The sequence below is a fragment of the Barbatula barbatula genome (assembly GCF_947034865.1).
Source record: "Barbatula barbatula genome assembly, chromosome: 23".
Lineage (NCBI taxonomy): Eukaryota > Metazoa > Chordata > Actinopteri > Cypriniformes > Nemacheilidae > Barbatula > Barbatula barbatula.
In genome coordinates, this window is record NC_136786.1 from 1,085,305 (window position 1) to 1,109,752 (window position 24,448).

Here is a 24,448-nt window from a genome sequence, read left to right on the forward strand (position 1 = left end):
TAAATATATATATTAACCGTAGTAAAATTCATCACTGATCATTTCTGTCACCGTGATGCGAGAACTGTGGCACAGCCTCACTTGTCTTTGTGAATGCTTCTCTGCAGTGTTGATCAAGGAGGTGGATCAATGACGCATGTTTTGTATGACACTGTTCATCTGTTAACTTCTAGATTTCAAGATGGGGGACGCTGTAATGGCAGAGTTTGGGTCAGCTGCTTCATTCTTACGAAAATCAGACAAGGAGCGTCTGGAGGCCCAAACTCGCCCCTTTGACATGAAGAAGGAATGCTTTGTGCCAGACACTGAGGAGGAATATGTCAAAGCCTCCATCATCAGTCGAGACGGTGACAAAGTCACTGTTGACACTCAACATGGAAAGGTAAGGATTCATTGGATTGTTCAATACCTACAGAAAATGGTTTAGATTTGCAGCGTGACGCATGTTTGTGTGTTTTGATATCCACAGACAGTAACTGTGAAGGAAGTAGATGTTCATCCTCAGAACCCGCCAAAGTTCGATAAAATCGAGGACATGGCGATGTTCACCTTCCTGCACGAGCCCGCTGTGCTGTTTAACCTCAAAGAGCGTTACGCAGCCTGGATGATCTACGTGAGTGAAGAACTGACCATCTGTGAAATAACTCATGTGACTGTACTCAACCTGTTCATCTCCCGCGATACAGACCTATTCTGGGCTCTTCTGTGTCACTGTCAACCCCTACAAGTGGCTGCCAGTGTACGATTCATCTGTGGTCAAGGCCTACAGAGGCAAGAAGAGGACTGAAGCTCCTCCTCATATCTTCTCCATCTCTGACAATGCCTATCAGTACATGCTGTCAGGTAAGAACGGCACTTTAAACACACAAACTTAAATATCATACACACAATGATTTACATGTTTTTCAATTCTCCTTGATTTCTCCCAACAGACAGAGAGAACCAGTCTGTCCTGATCACGTACGTTATCTCAGCCATTATATTAAAATGATTCACTTCTATACCTTTTGTAATACAATAGTAACAAAACATCCAGTGAGTAGGCTAAGGGCTCCACCAAATTGTATTATATTTCATATCTTTACTATCCTCCACAGTGGCGAATCTGGTGCTGGAAAGACTGTGAACACCAAGAGAGTCATTCAGTACTTTGCCAGCATTGCTGCTGTGACCGGCAAAAAAGATGCAGCATCTGAGAAAAAGGTTAATACAGCCACAGAACAACAAGTACACATACTAGACATGAATATGTTATCTTCAGGAAAACCAACCAAATAAGGTTGTGTCATTTAACGTTTTTTCAACATGATTGCTTCTAGGGAACCCTGGAAGACCAAATTATTCAGGCTAACCCTGCCCTGGAGGCCTTTGGCAATGCTAAGACAATCAGAAATGACAACTCCTCACGCTTCGTAAGTTCAGCCTGTATTGGACAATATGCAGTGTGCACAGCGTATCCTGTGACAATTAACATTAATCATTATGTGAATTAATTTCTTTACCAAACAGGGTAAATTCATCCGAATTCACTTTGGTGTGAGTGGAAAACTGGCATCTGCTGATATTGAGACTTGTGAGTACACTTTTTAAGTTGTAGTAGGAATGCATCTCACAGCTATGATATATACAGTATGCATCTACAAACATTTAACACTAAACATGAATTTCTGTGATTTAGATCTGCTGGAGAAGTCTCGTGTCACTTTTCAGCTCAAGGCTGAGAGAGACTACCACATCTTCTACCAGATTCTGTCTCAGAAGAAACCAGAACTGTTAGGTAGGTGTTAATGTTTTAATGAATACTTTATTAAATGCATAACCTGCGTGCTTGTCTGCACACCTAACTGTGATGTCCGATTTTTACAGATATGCTGCTTATCACAAACAACCCCTATGACTACTTGTACATCTCCCAAGGAGAGACGCAAGTGGCATCTATTAATGATGCCGAAGAGCTGATGGCTACAGACGTTAGTGAATTTTTTGAATATTTGAACCAACATTGGTGAATTTAAAGTTTCCAAAAATAATGACTATTTTCAAACTACAGGAAGCCTTTGATGTGTTGGGCTTCACTTCAGATGAAAAGACAGGCATTTACAAGATGACTGGTGCAATCATGCACTTTGGCAACATGAAGTTCAAACAGAAGCAAAGAGAGGAGCAGGCAGAAGCCGACGGAACTGAAGGCAAGTTTTGTTGTGCAGTCAGTGCTTTACTACCACTCTTGACTTTCTGGTAAATAGGTAAATATTGTAACACAATTTTAATCTTTCCAGAAGCCGACAAAGTCGCATATCTGATGGGTCTTAACTCTGCTGACCTCCTCAAGGGTTTGTGTCATCCCAGAGTCAAAGTAGGAAATGAGTGGGTCACCAAGGGACAAAGTGTCCAGCAGGTGAATAAACGGCTTGCAAAATCATACTGACAAACATAGAATAAGAATGCATTTATCCAATGTTTAACACACTTTCACTATTTCCAGGTGTACTACTCCATTGGTGCTCTGGCTAAGTCAGTTTATGAGAAGATGTTTCTTTGGATGGTTGTAAGAATCAACCAATCCCTGGACACCAAGCAGCCTCGCCAGTATTTCATTGGTGTACTGGACATTGCTGGATTTGAGATCTTTGATGTAAGCGAACAGTAACAGATCATTGTTTTTTAAGAACAGCTCGACCTGCAGTTGCACCGGTCTTACCACTGTGACCACAAAATCTATTCCACTTGCAGTTCAACACATTCGAGCAGCTGTGCATCAACTTCACTAATGAGAGGTTGCAGCAGTTCTTCAACCACCACATGTTTGTGCTGGAGCAAGAGGAATACAAGAAGGAGGGTATTGAGTGGGAGTTTATTGACTTCGGCATGGACTTGCAAGCCTGTATTGAGCTTATTGAGAAGGTAAGTTTTTATGCAGAAATATAAAAAAATGAGAGAATTCTTGCCCATTACCCATGCATATAAATAACACTATCTTTAAAACTTCTTTAATCCGCAGCCCATGGGTATCATGTCAATCCTTGAAGAGGAGTGCATGTTCCCCAAAGCTACTGATCAAACATTTAAAGCAAAGCTTTATGACAACCACTTGGGTAAGAATCCTACCTTCCAGAAGCCCAGGATTATCAAGGGTAGACCAGAGGCCCATTTCTCCCTGGTTCACTACGCTGGCATAGTTGACTACAACATTTCAAACTGGCTGGTGAAGAACAAGGATCCTCTCAATGAGACTGTGGTTGGACTCTTACAAAAGTCTACTGTGAAACTGCTGTCTGTCCTCTTTGCTGGTTATGCTAGTGCAGACTCAGGTGTGTATCAGTCCTGATTTAAAAATTGTGATCTGTAATCATGTTCAAAAAATATTTGTTATATTTTCCATTGATTTCAGCCCAAGATAGTAAAGGAGGTAAAGGTGGCAAAAAGAAGGGTTCTTCTTTCCAGACTGTGTCAGCGCTACACAGGGTTAGTCAGAGAACTGGGTGTTTTTTAACAAAATAAAATACTGCTCATGATGAAAAACTTCATTTCTGGTCATAGGAGAACTTAAACAAACTGATGAATAACTTGAAATCCACTCACCCTCACTTTGTGCGCTGCCTGATCCCCAATGAGACCAAGACTCCTGGGGCGATGGAGAATCCTCTGGTAATGCACCAGCTGCGCTGTAATGGTGTGTTGGAGGGCATCAGAATCTGCAGAAAGGGCTTCCCCAACAGGATCCTGTATGGAGATTTCAAACAGAGGTAATATTAATCAAATGTACACACATAAAAAATAAGAATTGTCAGAGTAGTAAATTATTTACATCTTTTTTTCAGATACCGTATTTTGAACCCATCTGCTAATCCTGAGGGACAGTTTATTGACAACAAGAAAGCAGCAGAGAAACTTCTCGGCTCTCTGGACCTTGACCACAGCCAGTACAAGTTAGGACACACTAAGGTATAATGTTTTAAACATTTTTAGTGACAACTAATTTTAAACACAAGTTTTGTGAAAGATATCAAGTAGGTATCTGTTTTCTTCCAAGGTGTTCTTCAAGGCAGGTCTCCTGGGTACCCTTGAAGAGATGAGAGACGATCGTCTTGCTCTCATCATAACTGGTATTCAAGGAAGAGCTCGTGGTATTCTCTCAAGAATTGAGTTCCAGAAGATTGTTGAGCGCAGGTCAGAAATCATTACAATGGATGATGACATTTATTGCTTGAATTCATCTTTAAGCAGTTATAAAAAAATCTTTACATTACAGAGACTCACTTCTTGTGATCCAGTGGAATGTACGTGCCTTCATGGGTGTCAAGAATTGGCCGTGGATGAAGCTCTACTTCAAGATCAAACCACTCCTGAAAAGTGCAGAGACTGAAAAGGAGATGGCCAACATGAAGGAGGAATTCACCAAGTTAAAGGAGGCTTATGCCAAATCTGAAGCCCGCAGAAAGGAGCTTGAGGAAAAGATGGTTTCTGTTCTCCAAGAGAAGAATGACCTGCAGCTTGCAATGCAGTCTGTAAGTCTTTTGGAAATAAAATGTTGTTTTTGTTTATCAAGCCAGATGTGAACACCACAAATGAAACCCCCTATTCATGCATTCTTTTTTCAATTTTATAGGAGCAAGACAATATTGCAGATGCTGAAGAGAGATGTGAGGGTCTGATCAAGAGCAAGATTCAGCTTGAGGCCAAAGCCAAAGAGCTGACAGAGAGACTCGAGGATGAAGAAGAAATGAATGCTGAGTTGGTTGCAAAGAAGAGAAAGCTTGAGGATGAATGTTCTGAGCTGAAGAAAGACATTGATGATCTTGAGCTTACTCTGGCCAAAGTGGAGAAAGAGAAACATGCCACTGAGAACAAGGTTAGATATTAAAACAAAACATTTCTTGGAATTAAACTTGAATGAAACCTGGGAATGTACTGAGCTACTGGTCCTCTTCCGTAGGTTAAAAACCTTTCTGAGGAAATGTCAGCTCTGGATGAAATCATTGCTAAGCTGACCAAGGAGAAGAAAGCTCTTCAGGAGGCCCATCAGCAAACGCTGGATGACCTTCAGAGTGAGGAAGACAAAGTCAACACTCTCACTAAAGCCAAAGCCAAGCTGGAGCAACAAGTGGATGACGTTAGTATCACAAAAAATCTTACCTCATATTCGCATGAAGTATAATTTGCTTTATATTTTTAAAAAAATATTTGAATTTATATAATAAGCTTGAGGGATCCCTTGAGCAAGAAAAGAAGCTGCGCATGGATCTCGAGAGGGTCAAGAGAAAGCTGGAGGGCGATTTAAAATTGACACAGGAGAGCCTCATGGATTTAGAAAATGACAAACAGCAAATGGAAGAGAAGCTGAAGAAGTGCGAACTAACATCTCATGCATTTTTAATTCATATTTACCATATTAAATTCCAAATCACTCATTAGACATTTTGATATCTCTGTAAAGGAAGGACTTTGAAATTGGCCAGCTCAACAGCAAAATTGAGGATGAACAAGCCCTTGGTGCCCAGCTCCAGAAGAAACTTAAGGAGCTTCAAGTATGTTCAACAAATGTAATCCACGTCAAAGATAAATAAGGCCTTTGTTGAAAGAATTTGATACAAACCTACATTTTTCATTTCCAGGCCCGTATTGAAGAGCTCGAGGAAGAGCTGGAGGCCGAGAGAGCTGCTCGTGCCAAAGTAGAGAAACAGAGGGCAGATCTGGCCAGAGAACTGGAGGAGATCAGTGAGAGGTTGGAGGAAGCTGGTGGTGCCACTGCTGCCCAGATTGAGATGAACAAGAAACGTGAAGCCGAGTTCCAGAAACTACGCAGAGACCTTGAAGAGGCCACTCTGCATCATGAGGCAACCGCTGCTACACTGAGGAAGAAACATGCCGACAGTGTAGCTGATCTTGGAGAGCAGATTGACAACCTTCAGAGAGTGAAGCAGAAGCTTGAGAAAGAGAAGAGTGAACTCAAGTTAGAGCTTGATGATGTGGTGTCCAACATGGAACAAATTGTCAAGTCAAAGGTTAGTAGCAAACCCAAAATGTGAGTCAGTAAGAATAATGTAAAAATGCACATCTTTAACTTTAATCTAAATTCTCAAATATATTGTTAGAGCAACCTTGAAAAAATGTGCAGAACTCTAGAAGACCAGATGAGCGAGTACAGAACCAAGGCTGAAGAAGGCCAGCGTACAATCAATGATTTCGCCATGCAGAAAGCCAAGCTGCAAACTGAGAATGGTAAGACCATAGCGTGGTGGAATAAGTTGCTTAATGACATGACTACCAACACAACGGTTGGATAATGCATTGTAGGTGAACTGTCCAGACAGCTAGAGGAGAAAGACTCCCTGGTCTCTCAGCTGACAAGAGGCAAACAGTCCTATACCCAGCAGATTGAAGACCTCAAAAGACAACTGGAGGAGGAAGTCAAGGTTTGCCTTTAAGTTCCCATTTTTTAAGAGGTTCAATCATTTTTCACAGTCAACAACACAACTCACTGTATGTTTTTCAGGCTAAGAATGCCCTGGCCCACGCAGTGCAGTCTGCCCGTCATGATGGTGATCTGCTGAGGGAGCAGTTTGAGGAGGAGCAGGAGGCCAAAGCTGAACTGCAGCGTAGTCTCTCCAAAGCAAACTCTGAGGTGGCCCAGTGGAGAACCAAGTATGAAACTGATGCCATCCAGAGAACTGAAGAGCTTGAGGAAGCAAAGTAAGAAACAAGAAATATATGTTATTAGATTTGTAGGTGTTCATTTATCAGTTAATTTTCTGTTTTAAGTTGTTCTAATCAGTTCCTTAACTCTCATTCTACTGACACAATTAGGAAGAAACTAGCTCAGCGCCTGCAAGAAGCAGAAGAAGCGGTGGAAGCTGTCAATGCTAAATGCTCCTCTCTGGAGAAGACCAAGCACAGACTTCAGAATGAGATTGAAGATCTCATGGTTGATGTGGAGAGATCCAATGCTGCTGCTGCTGCTCTGGACAAGAAGCAAAGAAACTTTGACAAGGTGCTATAAAAAAGCTTCTTGTGTGTTATGTATTTGTCAATTGTATGTATTATTTAAATAATCATTTAATTTTTTGACAAAGTTGTGATTATTGTTTGTTAAGTGCCTAGCATAACTTTCTAATCAGGTTTTGGCTGAGTGGAAGCAGAAGTATGAGGAGTGTCAGACTGAACTAGAGAGTGCCCAGAAAGAGTCTAGATCTCTCAGCACTGAACTCTTCAAACTCAAGAACTCCTATGAAGAGGTCCTGGATCATCTTGAGACCACGAAGAGAGAAAACAAGAACCTCCAAGGTTACTGGAGTTAGATTTTTTTTAATAGCAGTAGCAAGACCAATTTACGTCTGACATGTTTCCCCCTAAAAAAAAATATGTTTAACAGAGGAAATTTCTGACCTCACCGAACAACTTGGAGAGTCAGGGAAAAGCATCCACGAGTTGGAGAAAATTAGAAAGCAACTGGAGCAGGAGAAAGCAGAGATCCAGACAGCCTTGGAGGAGGCTGAGGTAGCCTGAATCAAACTAACTGTATGTTTTGTTCACATTATGCTAGTATTTGGACAAAATTAACCGAAGACTTTCTTATACATTAAAAGGGTTCTCTTGAACATGAGGAAGGAAAGATCCTTAGAGCTCAACTGGAGTTCAATCAAGTTAAAGCTGACATTGAACGTAAACTAACTGAGAAAGATGAAGAGATGGAGCAGGCCAAGAGGAACCAGCAGAGAATGGTGGATACCCTGCAGAGCTCACTTGAAGCAGAGACTCGCAGCAGGAATGAAGCTCTCAGGATAAAGAAGAAGATGGAAGGAGATCTCAATGAAATGGAGATTCAGCTCAGTCAGGCGAACAGACAGGCAGCAGAAGCTCAGAAACAACTCAAGGGACTTCATGGACATCTCAAAGTATAATAAATCATCTCAAACATTATGAGGCATAAGTAAACGTATTTACAATAATTGCCAAATTTGTGCTCCATAGGATGCCCAACTGCAGCTGGATGATGCTCTTCGATGTAATGATGATCTCAAAGAGAACACTGCCATCGTGGAAAGACGCAACAATCTGCTTCAAGCTGAACTGGATGAACTGAGATCTCTGGTGGAACAGACTGAGAGAGGAAGGAAACTGGCTGAGCAGGAACTGCTGGATGTCAGTGAGAGAGTTCAGCTGCTGCATTCTCAGGTACGACACTATAAAAAACACTCAAACCATCTCGTACAGTAGTGCATACTGTCATCAAGAGACGATATAAACCTCAATGTTCTCAATGTTTAGAACACCAGCCTGCTGAATCAGAAGAAGAAGCTAGAAGGAGATAATTCTCAGCTTCAGACTGAGGTGGAGGAGGCAGTGCAGGAGTGCAGGAATGCTGAAGAAAAAGCCAAGAAGGCCATCACTGATGCTGCCATGATGGCCGAGGAGCTGAAGAAGGAGCAGGACACCAGTGCTCATCTGGAGCGTATGAAGAAGAACATGGAGCAGACCATCAAGGACCTGCAGCACCGTCTGGATGAAGCTGAGCAGATCGCCATGAAGGGTGGAAAGAAGCAGGTCCAGAAACTGGAAGCCAGGGTTAGTTTATAAAACTCGGTATTCATACATTTTAGGAATCTGATTATTATTATGACTATGATGTTTAAAAGCTGGTCAATTTAAAATCATTTTTGGTTTTGCTAGGTTAGAGAGCTGGAAAATGAGGTGGAACTAGAACAGAGAAAGTCAAGCGAGTCCATCAAAGGAATCCGTAAATATGAGAGACGCATCAAGGAGCTCACTTACCAGGTCACTTTCTCTGACATGAATTATCTTTGTATATAAACATCTTTTTAAACGTCTTAATAGTCATGCAAACATTTGAATACAACATATGTACCTTGTGAATTTTAGACTGAAGAGGATCGTAAGAATCTGTCTCGTCTTCAAGACCTAGTGGACAAACTCCAGTTGAAGGTCAAGTCCTACAAGAGATCTGCTGAGGAGGCTGTAAGTTATTAGAATCAATCAGTTAGAGACATATTTCTATCTCTATCATTTTATGTTTTAAAAATGTTTTCTTTATGGTGTTTTAGGAGGAACATTCCAATGTTAATCTGGGCAAGTTCCGTAAACTGCAGCATGAGCTGGATGAAGCAGAGGAGAGGGCTGATATTGCTGAATCTCAGGTCAACAAGCTGAGAGCCAAGAGTCGAGATTCTGGATCCAAGGTCCGTTTTATGAACCAATAAACATGTCAATATAACACAACATAACTTACCATGTTATTCAACAGGGCTGGGTATCAATTCTGATGTTCCGATTCAATTCCGATGCACAAGCTCTTGATTCGAGTCAATGATTATTGATTGAATACAAATCCTATAGATATTTCTAAAAGAAATCTGTAAATATAAGATTACAATGGTGAATTAAAAAATGAAACAAAGAGCCACAAATCTGTAATTAAACTTTTAACACACTATATTGAAACAGAACAGTCGCATACCTTGATCAAACAGATCAGGTTATTTTACATTTAAGATACAGTATACAAACAAAATTTTTAAAAGTTAGCTGTAAAGAGATGCTGCAATCGTATGAACCGCTGTCTTTTATGTGAAGGTGATGTTATATTCATCGACACACCCGCATCCGCCATGTAAATGAAGCAATGAATGAATGATATGAGTCCCTGTTCTAACATCCACTCGATTTAATAGGAAAAGTGACATCTTGTGGATATTAGAAGCAATAACATTCACGTTAATGAATGTTCAGTGCTGTGGAAATATGAAAGACAAAACTAGATTCACGTCTTTTAAGAATCAATATTGAATCGACCACATTTAAAAAAAAACGATTAATTTTTCCCAGCCCTAATATTTACTGTATATGAAGAAATCTGAATTGGTAACATGTCTTTGTTTTTGGATTTTTTTCTACAGAAAGGACACGATGAACAGTAATCCTTCATTATAAGGCACGTTCACGTACTCCTCATGTTACAATAAAAATACCAATTCTGAATTCTTGAGTCTGTGGCTTTTGTCTACACTGTAAAAATTACTTTCTTTTCCGACCGATTGCTAAACAATTATCACACACAATTTTGTTTGTAAAAGTATTTTGTTATGTTTATTGTAAAAAATGGTTAAGTTTTTCTTTAAAAAAACAATTAACGGATCAGAAACCAATATTTCACAAGGTTCACCAAGTGTTGTATCAAGTTTGGTCATGAATCATGATAAACCAAATTTTGAGTTTTTTTAGCCGCCCTACCACCGATATCCACTCGGGGCGCGCACGCTTCCTCTGGTTTTAACACTTGATCTGAAATTTGACAACAATGGACATTGAGATGCTTTTTGTTATTTTTTTACTCTTCCAATTAACAGACACAATAAAAAAATTGAAAGGCACAGAAACAAGATAAAACCAATACATACTTTTGATACACATTCATTGATGATTTAATGATAATTTATGTATCAATTTCTCTTCCTTAATAGATGATTCTTCTAAAGAATGATTCTTCACAAGATAGAGTCTTGTGTTTCTCCAACGATATAATGTTTATAACGTTTATAATGATAAGACACAGTATTGATGTAAATGTAGGTGTTCCGCAGGATGTATTTGTTTTTGATACCCACTCTTGTCGTTTATGAATCAATAACACTTCCTACATACTTTACACTGATGAAACAAGTACTTTAGAGTCTCAGACCTTTCCAGCGATCTAAAGTTTGTCAGGATTAGATCAGAACTGTCACAAAAATATGGAGGCAAACGTCCCGTAGGCCTATACGGAACGGTGACAAGTGAAAGGACAAAAAGAAACAATTACTCTTTCTATACAAATTATTTGATTTATGTGTATTCTAGAGTCTAAGACCTGTGATATATAGTTTGTCATGATAGCATTAGACATAACATGCACAAATATTGAAGCAAACGCATGTGACAGTTAACGGTTTAAAAACATTTCATCTAATACAAACAAGAATAATCGTTTTAACCGCGTCATTCTAGTTTGCTGATTTGTGTCGGAATTAAGCAAAATGACAAACCACTTTATTACATTTTAATTAAAGCTAATGTTACATTCATGCTATTTTTAGTCGGTTTGTTTGCTGCACTTAATTGATAATTCAACTGTACGAAAAGGACAAAATATGATTTTACATAGGCCATTTGATTGAAAATAAATGTAGTGTTGTGACCTTGTTGAGCTTAACAGAATCATGTAAGGTCAGACGGAAGTTTCAGTCACTGTGGTAGTTTCGAGACTTGAAAGATCAAAGATGCTAAATGACATGGTGCACACGACCTTTCTGCAGTCACACGTAATCGTGCGTATAGAGGCTATATGCATTGACGTCACTTTCCCACGTGAACAGCGCCAGAACATCTGCCCTTTAACGGCAGATTATGCACCTGTCACGGCTCTCCTGCCGGCTTCACATAGGGAGCTCCTAAAATTAGAAATTTGAGTTTATTTAAGAAACATTGGAGCAATCTTAGCCAAAAATAGAAGAGTTCTTGAGGACAGCCTGGTCATGAAATTATCTCAAACCCGTAACTTTAGTTGTTTATCTTTGGAGGAGAAATCTGAATTTGCAGCTCTGCAAACTAAATGAGATGATTTATATTTATCGAAAGCTAGGGGTGCTTAAATAAGATCCAGGAAAAGATGGCTCGAAGAAGGTGAACTTAATTCTGCATATTTCTTTAAGCTTGAAAACCGAAATTTTACCCTTTCAACAATTGATAAATTATATGTTGATGGTAAAATGATAAAATATCCAAAAAAAATTGCCAATTTCAGTGCCACTTTTTATAAAAATATTTATAGTTCAAAATGTACAGAGCAGATATCGTATTTGTTTCTGGATTCAGTTAATAATGTTGAATCTATTTCTGAAAGTGAAAGAATGTGTTGTGATGGAGTTGTAACTCATGAGGAGTTTTTTAAAGAGAGTATTGATAAAGAAACTTTAACTCCTACATTAACGCAGGGTATCATCACTCTAATTCCTAAACCAAAGAAAGATCTTACTAATCTAGACAATTGGCGGCTCATCACTCTACTTAACAATGATTATACAATTTTTACCATAATATTTTCTAAAAGGCTTAAAGATTGTTGGATAGCATCATAGATGAAACTCAGTCTGGATTTATGAGAGACCGACACATAATGAATAACATTAGATTAGTTTTATACTTATTTGATTATAGCAACCTAGTGGAACATAATAGTTTTATTCTTTTCCTGGATTTTTATAAAGCTTTTGATTCAATAGAGCATCATTTTATTTTTAAATCGGTGCAAAAGTTTGGTTTTGGTGAGTATTTCTGTAAGGCTGTAAGAACTCTTTAACTGTAATAAATTAAAATACGGTACCTCTCCTAGGTTTTACTTGTCATGTGGTATTAGACAAGGTTGTCCAATATCCCTTAATCTTTTTTTACTAGTTTCCCATAAATTGTAATCCACTAATTGAGAGTACACAGAAAAAACTTTATATATGGCTGCAGCGAGATCTGTCATTGAAGGGAAAATTTTACTAGCTAAAGCTGAGGGCTTGTCAAGGCAAACATATGCTGTTCTTTGACAGTGGTGACAAAAGAATTGATACAATGCTCCTCAACTTTGTCTGGAAGAATAAAACTAATTTTGTCAGAAAATCTGTACTTATGAACTCCGTTGAGAAGGGGGGTTAAACTTTCTTGATTAAACCACACCTTTAAAATAAATTGGATAAAAAACTTCATCAATAAGCCTGCATCTATCTGGAATTTGATCCCTAAAGCTATTTTTTCCAAACTAGGAGGTTTAAATTCTAATTAACCTGTAATTATAGCATAATGAAAATCCATGTTAAATTATCCCTTTTTCATAGGCAAATGTTATTAGCTTTGTCCCTCATCTTTAAACACAATTGTACTCCTCACTCTTATATAATTTGGAATAATAAGGACCTACTGTATAAACATAAATCTCTTTTCTTTGATAATTGGGTTAGTAATGGAATAATTTCTGTGTCTCAACTTTTCAATCAAAATGGTTCGATTTGTAATTATTCTGAGTTCTTGGTAAAGCATGGAATTCCTTTTACTCCAAAAGAGTTCGCCATCATGGCTGATGCAGTGCCACAAGGAGTAATCATGCTTTATAAAGGATTTTCTTTTTCATCTGTTTGTCGCTCAGTGGATCTGTGTAAGACATTTGTAGGTAAACAATGCCTTTCTTCATCTAAATCAAAAAACAAGAAAATTCGAGTCTTGTTTCAAGAGGAGTCTGCTTTTGTGCCATATGTAATTTCTTATTGGAATAGTTTTGTAAGTGATATTCTTCGGAAAAAAGTTTGGAAATTACCTCACAAATACCTGATAACTAATAAAACGAGAGAAATCACCTTTAAATTAATTCACAGGTTTTACCCAGTTAAGAGCTTTCTCAAAAGACTTAAGAATGACATTGATACTCTCTGTTCTTTCTGTTCAGAGAAACGTCTCGGTTACGTATGTAACCTCTGTTCCCTGATGGAGGGAACAAGACGTTGTGTCGAAGCCGACAGATGGGGTTCGCCCTTGAGAACCAGTCATCTCTGACTATTTTGAAAAGGCCAATGAAATTTGGCGAATGAAATTTGCATGCCGGGCCCCGCCCCCGGAAATCCGGGTATAAAAGGGGAGCCGGCGTGCTCATTCATTTACCTTGTGTGCTGAGGAGCCTAAAAGCATCTCGTGACTGCTGCAGCGGACGACTATTGTCGTGGCAAGAAGGACACAACGTCTTGTTCCCTCCATCAGGGAACAGAGGTTACATACGTAACCGAGACGTTCCCTTTCTGTCGGTCTCTCGACGTTGTGTCGAAGCCGACAGATGGGGTTCCTATGGAAAACGCCACGGCAATAGTCGCGTCACAATCTCCAGCGAAGCGACGTTGGCCAGCCTAGGCGAGTCAGACGAAGCGCTCTCGCGAGATTGTAACCTTCCAGTAGGTAGACAGGGGGACCCAGAGCTTCCAAGAAAGATGGGTAGCCCCTGTCCTCTGTCAACTCAGACGGCCCCAATGGCGAGAGCCGTCCGGCCTTAGGACCACTGGGTAAGCGCTATTCCCTCAAGTGGGAGGTGCGCTACGGAGACCACTTCCCACCCTCGGGGGGAATACAGTGGAGAAACAGCATGGTCTTACCGGCAGGGAAGAACTCATGGGAGGTATGTGCGAGAATCCGCAGGGTGGATGCTCACCCGGGGAAGGTCACGAGTTCCGGGGGAACAGCTCATGACGGAATCTCAGACGGAACCACCCTGCTGGGGGGTTACCACGTCTGGAGCACTGAGGTCGGTTAGAGTCACACGTAGATAACTCAACTTGTGCCCGCCAAAGGTGGCAGGCTGCTCCGCCCAGCCCGCTGCCTTGAGTGCTTAGTGATGGATGGAATGCCTATTCTTCGCCCGAGGGGAAAGAAGGGAGGCAGATGATTGCGCACTGACCCCCCCCAAGAGGGGGGCTGGCGCTTGTCGCAGGCATACGCCCTGCCGGCCGCCGGTCTTACCTGGTGTTATCCTGCAAGACTCGAGCTGACACCGGATCCACGCGGAGGTTGTAGAACCTCGCGAAGGTGTGGGGCGTAGCCCAACCCGCAGCTCTGCATATGTCTGCCAGAGAGGCGCCCCGAGCCAGTGCCCACGAGGAGGCAACACCCCTGGTGGAGTGCGCCCTCACTGCCAGCGGGCACGGGCAATCTTGAGATCGGTACGCCGCCATGACGGCGTCCACGATCCAGTGCGCCAGTCTCTGTTTGGAGACAGCTTTCCCCTTCTGCTGACCTCCAAAACAAACAAAGAGCTGCTCAGAGCCTCTGAAGCTCTGCGTGCGGTCCACGTAGAGGCGCAAGGCGCGTACTGGACACAACACGGACGGGGTTGGGTCTTCCTCCCCGGTGGGGAGCGCCTGCAAGGTCACCACCTGGTCCCGGAAGGGAGTGGTGGGAACCTTGGGCACGTAGCCGGGCCGAGGTCTCAGGATCACGTGAGAATCACCGGGCCCGAAATTTAGGCACTCTGTGGACACGGAAAATGCTTGCAGATCCCCCACCCTCTTGATGGAGGCGAGCGCCGTCAGGAGAGCCGTCTTCATCGAGAGATGAGAAAGATCGGTCTCTCCGAGGGGCTCGAAGGGAGGCCTCTGGAGGCCCGCCAGGACCACATTGAGGTCCCAAGAGGGTACGGAGCGCGATCGAGGTGGGTTAAGCCTCCTCGCGCCCCTGAGGAACCTGATGACCAGGTCATGCTGCCCTAGAGGTTTTCCAGCAACTGGTTCGTGATGAGCGGCGATAGCGGCTACATACACTTTCAGCGTGGACGGAGAGAGTTTACTCTCCAACCTCTCCTGCAGGAAGGACAGCACGTGCCTGACCGAGCAAATCCGTGGGTCTTCTCTGCGAGAAGAACACCAAGACGAGAAGAGGCGCCACTTAAAGGCGCATCGAGTCCGATTGCGTGACGAAGGAGTAAGACGGTCTGGAACCGCCTTCCTGGGAACGGCCAGACGAGCCAGTCGGGGCGTGAACGGTCCGCGAGCCATCGGCTGACGGGTTTACGCTCACGGAAATCCCCATGCCACCCAAGCTGCTCGCCGCTGCTGACGGCGGGGCTGTGGCCACCGCGGTCGCAGAGCGGGAAGCAGACGAGGTGGTGGCTGGCTCTCGAAAGAGCGCAGCCACCCGTGACCGCAACTTCTGTATCGCCATCTGCCCGCAGTGCGGGCAGGATGACTCCACGAATGCTGCCTCAGCGTGTTGGACCCCCAAACACCTGACGCAAACATCGTGTCCGTCCCCCTCCTCAATGAGGGAACCGCAACCACGAGAGCAGCGGGACATGCCACGCTGAGAAATTTGCTCTTTTAGAATATATCTCTTTCAGAAACACCTCTGGAACTGCTGAAACGCCGGGGGGATGATCGCTCGGAAGGGACAATCCGCTGCACCACGTCAGGAAATCAGCTGTCGTAGTCATTCGATGCATAGGCTCCGAAGAACAAAAGGTAAATGAATGAGCACGCCGGCTCCCCTTTTATACCCGGATTTCCGGGGGCGGGGCCCGGCATGCAAATTTCATTCGCCAAATTTCATTGGCCTTTTCAAAATAGTCAGAGATGACTGGTTCTCAAGGGCGAACCCCATCTGTCGGCTTCGACACAACGTCGAGAGACCGACAGAAAGGGAACCTGAGACCACTTTACATTTATTTTGGAACTGCTCTTTCACAGTTACATTTGGCACTTAATCTGGATTGAAAGACTGAAGGAACTTAGTCTGGACTGAGGGAATCTGGAGGTTGTATGGATAATGATAGTGGTTGTTGTTAATTTTTTTTTTTGTTATCGTCTACAAGCATTTAATTAAAAAAAAAGGAGAAACAAAGAAACCGGAACTAGAACACGCAAATCTTAATTACATTGCGTTTCCTGATATTGTAAGCCTTCATTTTGCTGAAAGTTTTGCCCCTCACGTGCTAACGTGGAGTTCACGTGGTAAAGTGACGACACGTCCACACTAGTTACATCATCTATGCTGTATTAAAACAAACAGACGAGCACACACGTTTAGGTCTCTCACTTCTTTACTGAACATTTCTCTGTTGCCTTTCTCTTACAGTTGACTGGCGCCCTCCAGCGGTCGATACAGGTAACAACATAAAAACACTCTCGTACATGACAACCCCCCCTTTCCTTAGCAGTACAATTCAAACAAAGCAGCGAGGAGCATGCATCTAAGCTTTTTAGCAATAGAATCCTAACTATAATATAATCAGACAGTCTCTCAGGCAACTGTCTGGCACATTGGGGTCTACTTGGCCTTGGTGCGTATGTCTGATCTACCTCAGGGTTCAGGCAGTTCGGGTTGGAGTTAAGACAACAACTGTTTGTGTTCTGACTGTTTGCGCTCAGTCTCTTCATCAGTTGTATCGCTGATGTTCAATCTTTTGACATGAGTAGTGGTGCGAGTATATCTTGCCCCAGTGGGAGATTTGACAGTTACTTGATTTCCAGATTTGTCCACAACTTGGTGTGGGACAGGGTTGAATGGAGTTACATCTGCAGCGCCTTTCTGCTGCTTTATCTATACCCGCCCAGCAAACTTTAGATCTCAAATGTTGCTTGGTGCCCACCATTCCTAAGTGTCCTTTTCTCTTGGCTCTCTCAACGGAGGCAGTCGCATTTTTCTTGCTCCCGTCCTTCCCTTTTTTTCCTGCTGATCTCCTGTCTCGTCTCGTCTCATCTATTGAGAGATTCTCTCTGCACTGCTCTACAACTGAAAATTATGGATCTGATCAACTGGTCTCTCAACGCTATTGACACGATTTTCTTGACGAGAAGCTTGGGTTCGGGGGAACCTGTCTGCCCTGACGGAACGTTCGCAGCTGGCTACACGATGGACGCCTGGGAGAGATGGCGGATCGTGTGTCAATCTTATCTTTTTTGACTCCCTCGTATCAGCCTTGGCCAAGGCTGCTGCTGGAATTCAACCCTGAGTGGAGCAGTACGGAGAGACGCTCTTGCGTCCCTGCACAGACTATCACACACAGACAGACTATCACACACACACACAAACATAGGCCGCACTCAAGGGCGGTTTCCCATCCCCAGATCCATCGCCTCCGTCGCTTTGACCCGTGTGTACGGCGCCACCATGGCAGCAGGACCAGATGGCTGCTTGTCGGAACTGGATTACTTATCCCTGTTGCAAGTCTTGTCAATGGTGTATTGTGTACATGTAATTTCTCCTCACCTTCCCCATGTTATGGTTTATCTTCTTCTTAAAATAAATTTCGTTGCACTGTACTTGTATGTGTGAAATGACAATAAATGGAATCCAATCCAATCCTTCATGGGCTAAAGCCAGAGCCCTGGGCCAGAATGCTTTCAGTATTACTATGTGTTCCCCGGAGTACCAAATGTCCGATGCGGCATAACTCATGTGCTATTGGAGCATAAGCTTTGCAGTTCTCAAAATGGCCACTGTTGATGGCTAAGCGTACCTCTGTCAGTTCTGAATCCCTCTCAGATGCTTCCTCAACCTCTATTGTTGTCATGGCATTGGACGTTGCGCTCGAAGCAACAAACCTTATATACTTGTCCGATTGGTGTTCATGTCTCTCAGTTTTCTAAGTTTCTCTCAGCAGTCTTGACAGATGATCTGCAATATTGTGTCTGGCCCATAAGTATGTGACTTTAATATTGTATGGCTGTAATCAGAGAACCCACCGTTCTACGCGGGCGCAAGGTTTGGAACGAGGGCTGTATATTGCCGCTAGAGGTTTGTGGTCTGTAACCAACTCAAATTCTCTACCATAAATGTAGAGCGTGCAGTCTCTCACATGCCCACACAAGGGACAGAGCCTCTTTTTCCATCTGGGAATATCTGCGCTCACAATCTGTCAGGCAGCGACTCACATAGCATATTGGCACTGTTTTTCGATTATGTGTCTGAACTAAGACTGCCCCCAGTCCAACTGGGCTGGCATCTGCTATCACTTTGGTAAGAGCATCTTTGCCAAAATATGCCAGTGTGCCTGCTTTGGCTAGCTCTTCTTTCAGTGCGGTGAATGCTTGTCTCTGTTCTGGTCCAAAGACAAAATGTGTTTCCTTTTTTGTCAGCTGTCATAATGGTTCTGATAGCATTGCTAACTGTGGGATGAATCTGCTAATGTAGCTACTCTACCCCCTCGATTCCTGCTAGGGCATTGGCAATCTCATGTTGATACTGTTGAATGGTGGAGAATACACCGAAAGCTGGTTGTAACCCCACTTTAAAACCAGTTTACAGAATATACTGTAGCTGAGCCATTGATGCCCTGTAGAATCTCATCCGTGGTAGGTATAGGGTAACGCTCTCTCGCTATGGCACGGTAAGCCTGTCTCATATCGAGACACAGTCTTATTACATTTACATTTAGGCATTTGGCAGACGCTTTTATCCAAAGCGACTTACGTTGCATTATCCTATACATTTATACATAGGTATCTGCAATCCCCTGAGATCCAACCAACAACCTTGCGTTGTTAACGCAATGCTCTTACCACTGAGATACAGGAAATTATAGGATTCACCCATGGCATGGGACCTCGAACAGGTTCAATGAGGTCCAAGTCTACCAGCTCCTTTATTTTCCGATCCCCTGCCTTCCTGAGGTTGAACGGTCACTTTTGAAAAATGATCTTTCCCATTACATTTGTGAAAAACCTGGCCTTGTGCAGGGCACGACTGGTCTCTCCCTAAATGATCACTATGTCCACATCTGTAACATTTCCTTCTCTCTGCAGGCCTCCCTTTTGCGTTTCTATAGGTATCTCTCTTAAGAGCAACTCGATTAACTACATCCTTCTCAGGATTTAAAGACATGTCGGACATCTGCTCCTCAATCCTTTCACACTGGCAGCGGTTGATACAGGTAACGACATATATGCATACCACTCTAATACATGACAACACGGAAGAGGATTTTCAAACCGCTCCCCTCCCACTCCCACAAAATATTCCTGTCCCATCCCAATCCGAAGAAAAACTTGGGAAAAATCCTGTCCTGTCCCAAACCCAGAAGAACGACTCCCATTCCCTCCCACTCGGTGTTGTGTTTCTTGGCCGGAATTATCTGTGAGTTACAGTCAAAAAATCCAGTACAGATCACAGTGCGCACCATAGTAAAGAAGACATCCAAACATTCAAACAAGCCGATGGTGTCACAATTACGCCATAGATTAAACATGTATACTGTACATTCAAATGTGTTTAGAATCGCGACGCCCAATTTTGCAGCGCAAAAGCGGCATTCAGATATAAACGCGTTTACTCTATTGCTCTATTACTTTATAATTGTGACACCATCGGCTTGCCATAAAAACACGTCCGTCTAGCGCGTTGACAGAAAAACAATGGTGAAGCAGCGCCTCTGAATAATCACCTTCTCTGTAACTGTGCACACACACGATAATACTTTCTCCCAAACATCATAAAATAGAGACTGTGTCTGTCCCCCGGACTAGCAAACATAAAATAATGCATAAACCCTCAAAGGTAATTTAATTAACGTTAAACTAACTAAACATGAACATAATACAGATAATCAACTGTTTCGACTCGGATTGCTAAATATTAGATCTCTCTCTAATAAAGCACTTTTTATTAACGATATGATAAAAGATCATAAAAAGGACATGCTCTGTCTAACAGAAACATGGCTAAAGCCAGATGATTATATTGCTTTAAATGAGTCTGTCCCCCAAGATTATTATTATAAACACGAGCCTCGCCTAAAAGGCAGAGGGGGAGGTGTTGCTGCACTTTACCGTAACTCTTTTAGCATTTCTCAGAAGTCTAATCCTAAATACAATTCTTTTGAAGTCATGGTACTTGATGCATCAATACCTAATACTAAGGACAAAACATCTTTAAAATTTATTCTGGCTATTGTATATAGGCCTCCAGGTAACCACACAGATTTTATTAAAGAATTTGGTGGGTTCTTATCAGAACTAGTACTGGCTGCAGACAGAGTCCTTGTTGCTGGGGACTTTAACATTCATGTAGATAATGATACAGATGCTTTAGGAATGACTTTTAAAGACACTCTTAACTCCATGGGCGTTAGTCAACATGTGTCAGGACCTACTCACCTTCGTAATCATACTTTAGATTTAATATTGTCTTACGGTATAAACATGGGCGACATAAAAATCCTTCAGCAGAGCGAAGACATTTCTGATCATTATCTGGTATCATGCTTGCTTCATTACCCAATGGTGGCAAATCAAACTCCAAGTTACAAATATTGTAGAACAATAACTTCGACTACAAAAGGTGCGTTTCTTGATGATTTGCCTGAATTGTCTCAAATCTCTAGCATGAATAATAACGATGAAGATCTTGACTTTACCATTGAAAATATTAATGCCACCTTCTCGGAAACGCTAGACATAGTTGCTCCTCTGCGCTTAAAGAAGATTAAAAATGACAGACCGACACCGTGGAATAATGAACTCACTCAGGCTCGAAAGAAAGCGCCACAAAAAATGGAGCGCAACTTTAAGAAAACTAAATTAGAGGTATTTCATACAGCATTGAAGGATAGTATTAAAAAATACAGGAAAGCCCTAAAAACGTCTAGAGCCGCCTACCTTTCATCACTAATAGAAGAAAACCAGCATAACCCTAAGTTTTTATTTAACACAGTGGCTAAATTAACCAAAAATAAATCGTCAGCGACTTCTGATTATGTATACCAGCATAGCAGTGATGATTTTATGAACTATTTCACAAATAAAATCCAAGATATTCGGGAGAAAATTATAACTATGCAACCAGAAGTGAATCCCGCTGAACAAACGACTAACTACAGCGCCTCTAAGGAGAAATTATGTTTATTTTCTACTATAGATCACAATGAACTCTCTAAAATCATTAGATCATCTAAATCAACTTCATGCATGTTAGACCCTATACCTACAAATCTACTGAAAGAGATGCTCCCAGAAATTATAGATCCTCTACTTAGCATTATTAACTCATCTCTGACATTAGGACATGTGCCTAAAGCAGTGGCAGTTCTACATTGAATTTCACCCCGGGCGAGAACATCTTTGAGCGCCCCCCCCCCCCCTCGAAAAAACTAAATTATGTCATATTTTTCTTGACCTAAACTACAGTGGTACAAATTGAATTTGTCATTAAAATGTAATTGTACCACTGTAGTTGAGGTCAAGAAAAGTATACATGACATTGTTATAAAACAATTTGACAGAGTATTAACACTTATTGATATTTTACTGACATTCAATTTGTACCACTGGAAAAAAAGTGGTCAGAAAAAGATTCATGACAGTTATAATGGCCTCATGACAGCCAATGTCAAAACCAATATGACGGTTAACCCAGCTGTAGTGGCCTTAATTCATTTATCTTCTTATTGGTTATTTGTAATCACGTGTTTTGTTGTGTTCACTTCCGTTTCCTTTATATCCGGTGTGTTATATTGTTTGTCGTGGTTGGTAGGGGGTGAGCGATGGGATGGCCAACTTTCTGTTGACCGTACAAGTAAAATGTTTGTTCTGTCAAATAAAACAACTGTGACGCGTACAGAAGTGTCTCTAAGGCAATATGGTTAGATGCCGAAACACCAGCTAAGTATGTCTTACATTCAATTATTAATCTGCTATGTCATGTTTTTATGACAATTATGACAGGTTAAGATGTATTGGTTAATGTAAAGTTGTCAACAAAGAACTCAAACAAACAATATTTGCATTAAAAATGTCATAATTGAGCGAATGACACTTAATGACAGTTGTCATAAACATGCATAAAACCTTCATATTCATGACATGTGTGATGTAGCAAATAAATAGCAAAGGTTATGTTTGTCTTAGAAACTAGCTACAGATTGGAAAATTCTGTTTGCTCATTACGGGACCTTACGTTAACCCAACTGATGGAAATAAATCATAATAACTGAACTTGTAACAGTTTTGTTGCAAAGCACAATATTATGGTGAAATTAGATCTCGTGTTTGTTGACTTAAAACCAAATTTGTGTTGTCGGTTACCTGCCCTGCGCAGGCCTCGAACCGGTGTCCGTCCGAATGAAAGTCGGGCGCTCTAACGACTAGGCTAAACAGATGACAACATGGATACAGTAATCATAACACCGAGAGAACATTATAGTTGCATACCTTTATCTTTTCAGCATGCAGGGGCGCCAATTTGCCAATTTCCCACACAATGAATGGTAGATAATAGATAACCGATTTGCGGCGGCCCAGAGTTTTTTTTACTGCTCGTGCCGGTGCCGCCCCCCACGTGACATGAAAAAATGCCGCCCCGGGCGACTGCCCGGTTCGCCCGTGCCTAAAACCGCCACTGGCCTTAAGCATATAAGGTAGCTGTTATAAGGCCCCTTGTCAAAAAAAACCCATCTGGACCCTGGAGAACTAGTTAACTACAGACCTATTTCAAATCTACCTTTCTTATCTAAAGTTCTGGAAAAAGTAGTCTCAATTCAAATATGCTCCTTCCTCCAAAGGAATGAGATTAATGAAGATTTCCAGTTTGGATTTAGAGCACATCACAGTACAGAGACTGCTCTGATTAGAGTTACAAATGATCTGCTTATGGCGTCCGACCGAGGTTGTATCTCCTTATTGGTGCTGCTAGATCTTAGTGCTGCATTCGACACCATTGACCACGGCATGCTCCTACATAGACTCGAAAATGATGTCGGTATTAAGGAAATAGCTTTCAAATGGCTTAGATCTCAATATGTAGCAATAAACAATGAGGTATCACGCAAATCGAAAGTCCAGTACGGTGTACCACAGGGCTCAGTCTTAGGGCCTATGCTCTTCGCATTATATATGCTACCTCTAGGAGATATAATAAAGCGACACGGAGTAAGCTTTCACTGCTATGCTGATGATACGCAACTTTATATTTCCTCGAAGCCTCATGAAACACAGCAATTCCATCGAATAGTGGAATGCATAGTCGATATAAAAAAGTGGATGAGTAGCAATTTTTTATTACTGTACTCGGACAAAACTGAAGTGTTACTTATCGGACCGAAAACCGCCCTACGTAGCAACCAAGAATACTGCTTAACTATTGATGGATGTTCAATAAAACCCTCATCTTCAGCAAAGAATCTTGGCTTTATATTCGATAGAACTCTGTCATTTGAGAACCAGGTCGCCAACACCTGTAAAATTGCGTTTTTCCATCTTAGAAATATATCTAAACTACGTCATATGCTGTCACCACCAGATGCAGAGAAGCTTATACATGCCTTTATGACATCAAGACTAGATTACTGTAATGCACTATTAGGTGGTTGCCCTGCAGGCCTATTACAAAAACTCCAACTGGTCCAAAATGCGGCAGCTCGAGTTCTTACGCGTACAAAAAAGTATGAGCATATTAGCCCGGTTCTGTCAACCTTGCACTGGTTACCTGTAAAGCATCGCATAAACTTTAAAATCTTGCTTATTACCTATAAAGCCTTGCATGGTTTAGCTCGTCACTACTTGAGAGAACTTCTAACGTATTATAGTCCATCACGTGAACTACGCTCTCAGGTGTCAGGTCAGTTGGTAATACCTAGAATTTCAATATCAAGTGCAGGCGGCAGATCCTTTTCTTATCTAGCGCCTAAACTTTGGAACAGTCTACCCTGCACTGTCCGGGAGGCAGACACAGTCTGTCAGTTTAAATCTAGACTAAAGACGCATCTTTTTATTCTTGCATACACTACACTATCGTAATATATATATTTCAAAGATCTAGGCTGCACTAGTTAGATCAACCGGAACCAGGGACACTTCCACTAACAACTGATTCATTTGTTGCATCAAAGAGTGCAGAACAGTACTCTACTCTCAGCCAGTCTTGTCTCATTGTTCCAAGGTTACTA

The 24,448-nt window shown here is 41.9% G+C and overlaps 1 pseudogene across 1 annotated transcript; it reads left to right on the plus strand.

The window, feature by feature from the left end:
- The first annotated feature begins 181 nt into the window (after nucleotides 1–181).
- On the plus strand, nucleotides 182–9,935 carry LOC306912083 (myosin-7-like; annotated as a pseudogene). Its single transcript has 37 exons — nucleotides 182–382; nucleotides 470–613; nucleotides 687–843; nucleotides 933–960; nucleotides 1,098–1,203; nucleotides 1,320–1,412; nucleotides 1,510–1,573; nucleotides 1,679–1,777; nucleotides 1,867–1,970; nucleotides 2,051–2,201; nucleotides 2,280–2,398; nucleotides 2,486–2,635; nucleotides 2,734–2,904; nucleotides 3,002–3,311; nucleotides 3,392–3,465; nucleotides 3,541–3,746; nucleotides 3,822–3,945; nucleotides 4,034–4,170; nucleotides 4,253–4,508; nucleotides 4,610–4,852; nucleotides 4,937–5,113; nucleotides 5,203–5,348; nucleotides 5,438–5,528; nucleotides 5,616–6,005; nucleotides 6,096–6,222; nucleotides 6,298–6,416; nucleotides 6,497–6,693; nucleotides 6,808–6,991; nucleotides 7,119–7,284; nucleotides 7,373–7,497; nucleotides 7,587–7,895; nucleotides 7,972–8,175; nucleotides 8,269–8,565; nucleotides 8,671–8,775; nucleotides 8,881–8,976; nucleotides 9,063–9,197; nucleotides 9,915–9,935. The product of its transcript is annotated as a myosin-7-like (transcript).
- The last annotated feature ends 14,513 nt before the right edge of the window (nucleotides 9,936–24,448 follow it).